Consider the following 4,106-nt stretch of genomic DNA (forward strand, 5'->3'; position numbering starts at 1 on the left):
CAGGAAAGAAGAACCAAAACACTGAGAGGTCTGCAAACTGACTTTGTTCCTCATTTTTCCTCTCTTATTAACACACAATGTTGCAGCTGTCTGATTAAAGACATGCTTCACACTGCTGCAGCTGTGCTGAGAAAGCCACGGGTGGGTTTCTACCTTGATCCTCACTTCCTTCCAACATTAATTACAGTGGATTTGCTCAACAATACTGAGACAAGAAGAAAAGTGCTGAAAAAAGCCAGGAGAATGATCCTTGGTGGACCTAGAAAACGGAAAGAGAGAAGAAAGAAGGAAAAGAAGATATAGACAATGGTGGTGAAAAAGGAGAGACATTTTTCTTCAGAAAATTGGGTGAGGTGAAGTGAGAAGGAGCAGAGAGAGAGAGAGGAACAGAGGACAGAGGCGGTGATGGAGGCTTCTTAATTAGAGGAAGTCTTATTCCCAAAGTGAGGAATTCAGTGAAATGTGCCTGAGAAAATGCTGGCGACCGTCCACATCCTTCAGTAGCTGCAAAATTGATGTCTGCGAACATGTGCTTTCAGACTGCTTTACAACCTGGCCTTTTCCCTCCTTTCCTCTTCCCTTCCCTGTGGTTTCTGATGCAACATCGCTTTACGTTTTCTCCACTCTTCTTAGTCCTGTTCAATTTGAAAAACCATGGTGTTTAACACTGGGTAAATGTAGATTAAAAGAAACGTGTGGGTTTTTTTTTACTTTGTGTGTGCAAAAATGAAGAGGCTTATCCTCAGAGGAGTCAGTCAAGCTTTAAGCATCACAGTGGAAAATCCTGTAAATGAAAGCTCCGAGGTTTAAAGATCTGCCTCCTTTGACTTGTTACAAACACTGTAAATCCTTTAAGACTCCCACACATTACAGTAATATTAACAGCAACTTTAAAGTCAGACACCGTGTTTCAAAGAACAGTGTCAATGTTTATGAACTGAATTAGCTGTTAGCTGTTAGCTGATGTCTTCATAAACTATCACCCAAATTTGAGCGTTTGAGTGACAGCTTTCGTGACATCATCCGATAAAGAGGCAGGTTGGCAGGTCAACCTCTTTCTTATTGATCAAAAATGCTGTATATACTTTATAAATATATAAACCCACATTATGTTCTTTAGTTCATAAACATAAGAAAGTAATTCATTTCACTTCTAAAATAATCAGGTTATCTTTCTCTCAGTTTCCTTTTCACATATCCAGGTATTTTTCTTATTTTCATAAATGGCAGCTGTTGTTCAGGCTCCTGTTGACTTCACAATCAAAACCACACTGTGCAATTAAGACAAGGCACATTTACACAAACTGTGCACCTCTCAACTGTATTTATTAAATTTCATACGAGGAGCAAAAAGTAGAAGGGCAGAGGTGCTTCATCAGAAGACCGTACAGCCTTCAGACCACGATGTGTCGATGAGGCTGTGAGGCTGTGAGCACGTGCCGGTCGGAAGAAGGAAGACGGAGAAGATGAGCTCCATAATGTCATTTCCCTGCTGTGTGGAGGAGACAATACACTTCTGTGGAGTTCATTAGATACTGCTGCGATGCTGCAGCTGGCTAATGAGAATCTGGCTAGAAGTCCCTGACCACCACCCTCAACATGAGAGCACACACACACACACACACACACACACACACACCCACACACACACACACACACACACACACATCTTCAGGCAACATGAAGACCTGCGGTGTCGATATAGAAAACTGAACGTGTTCTTGAAGCACACACAGAATAAATCACTTTCTTTCACACACAAACCCCCCCCCACACACACACACACACACACACATACACACAGGGCGAGTGGAAGCATGGTGTTAAATAAAAGCTCTGGCAGAGTACAGCCATGACGACACATGAGTTAAGTCCTTCATTATCTTTGACTGTTTTTGTTTTTTGTTTTTTTTGTCCCAAACAAAAAAAAATCAGATGTAACGCCACTGGGGGTTTGGATCATCAAGATGTCCTGAAGGTCCCAGGAAATATGGCCCTCGACTGTACACTCGGTGTAGCGTGTGCACTGGACAGTAGCAGAGCACCCGTCTAATGAGCTGGCTGCAGTGTTGTGAGTCTAATAAGAGACGGTTATAATGGGAAAAAAAAAAGGTTTTAAGGGTCATCGATGAACAGTTCCCCGAAGGCACAGGAGGAAAGAACTCTCCTTTGTTTTACCGCTGTTGTTCAGATTAACACGAAAAGAAAGGAAGATCAATTTGCTAATGGACTTCTGTCTTTATACCATATATCTGTTAATAGGACTGGTTGCTGCACATTCTCTGCAGCGCCCCCTATTCTGGCATTCTTTAAGCTCTCTCTCCATATTGTCTCATTGACAGGAAATATTGGAAATATTCTAATGAAAGGAAGGGTATTTGTTTTGCCCCTTCTGTCAAATCTCCCTGCTCTTGAGGGGTACTGCCCCCCAAGTTTGGAACCGTAGCTCTAAATGTTAGGATAGAAAAGAAAATCAAACACACACCGTTGTATTTTTGCACATTCCTATAGACACTATATGTGCTTACGCCGCTACAACATAAGCATGTAACCTATATATGCACGTATCCACTATGCTACAGTGAATAACACAGTCCCTACAGTCAGAAACTGTCTCTCTGAAAGACAGAATTCAACATATTTTGAAAAAAAAAAACCCTGAGGACTTCCACACGTCTCCATCGTCCTTCAGTTCATCCAGAGTGTTGATTTCTCAGTTGCTGAATAAATTGAATTATAGTCATCACTTCACATTGTATGGTTTTTATAACATTTTTAACAATTAGTCTGGAAATATAATTTCTATGGGATCAAGACGTCAGCGTGTCAATCTGTCAGTTGATTTTATATTTGTCTCCAAGCTTCTAATTAGTGGCAGAAGAAAATTAATGAGGTTTGTTGAAATCCTTCAGTTCCTGCTGTCTGCTGCCAGGCAACAATAACCCCATACATTTGGTCAGAGAAACAGATGAACACATCACCGTTTGCTCTGTGACCTGTGAGGCTTCATTCCATTTCTTTCAGCTCAGTTTGAGTGTTTGGGGACAAGCTCGACAGACCTTCACTCCCCCTGTGACATGTTTATGGATTGACATTCGGAGTTATATAAATGAAAAAGTACTAATTATAACGCAACTAAAAACTGACTGAGGCTGAGCTTGTTTTCCAGACTGAGCTGTTGAATAATAAAATCCCTGGTTTCATTCCCGCTTCAGGATTTGGTTAAAACTATAAACCTGAAACTGATGAGGATATGAAGTAGAGACATACAGTAGGTTAATACGCTGCATCTATAGACTGAAGAAGAAGAAGAAGTTTTTCTCTTAAACATTTTTCCTACATTAGGCTTCACCGTGACTGTTGTCAGAGGATTCAAACCTGGGACCTATTGGCTGTACTTCCTCTTATTAGATATAATATATTGTTTAATTGTAAGATGTAAATGTAAAGTGCATGTTCTTAGTATTGTGGTACTCATATGTTTCTATCAAAGTAGTCACCATTTTACCAGGCTCCAGCAGACTAACAGAGCATTTGTACCGTCTTCACACTTCAAACATCCTTTAGGCCTTTAGCTCAAAATCTACTGAATAACAAAAGTCTAATCAGCTGGAGAGGATCATTTTACCCTCAAAGAATTTACAAATTGACTCCAGAGCGTAGAGACCGTAACAATGGAGCACAGAGAGCAGAGAGCAGAGTATTTACACTTACTGTGTGTTTGTGATCTCACACAAGTAAACAGCAAATGATGGGTGACTCTGATCTGATCTGATCAAAGCCTCCACAAAGGACTGCAGCCACATCAAATGATGTAAATATGGCTGGAGGTGGAGATGAACATTAGTATAATTGATCCAAGCCTCACTTTTGTACAACAGCATCCTGTCAAGACTCTGTAAAGATGCCGGCGAATCGTCTGTTTGATTTGTGTAAGTCTGTAGTTACAGTCAGAGTTACCGGAAGGAGGAGGAAAACTCAGCTCAGCTTTAGATTAAAAAATACGACCTGATGTCATTAAAGTGTCTTTCACTGAAGTTCTTAAAGTTTACTAAGAAGAAAATTCTGCTTGTATGACTTGACTTTTAAGGTGATGGTGTCAGTTC

The 4,106-nt window shown here is 40.6% G+C and overlaps 1 protein-coding gene across 1 annotated transcript in view; it reads right to left on the bottom strand.

Moving 5' to 3' along the window:
- cpne5b (copine Vb) overlaps positions 1–4,106 on the bottom strand; it is an 86,639-nt gene that overhangs the window by 57,176 nt on the left and 25,357 nt on the right. The gene's annotated exons all lie outside the window — the stretch shown is intronic.

This window comes from Cynoglossus semilaevis, chromosome 11 (genome assembly GCF_000523025.1).
Source record: "Cynoglossus semilaevis isolate Cse_v1.0 chromosome 11, Cse_v1.0, whole genome shotgun sequence".
NCBI classification, from domain to species: Eukaryota; Metazoa; Chordata; class Actinopteri; order Pleuronectiformes; family Cynoglossidae; genus Cynoglossus; species Cynoglossus semilaevis.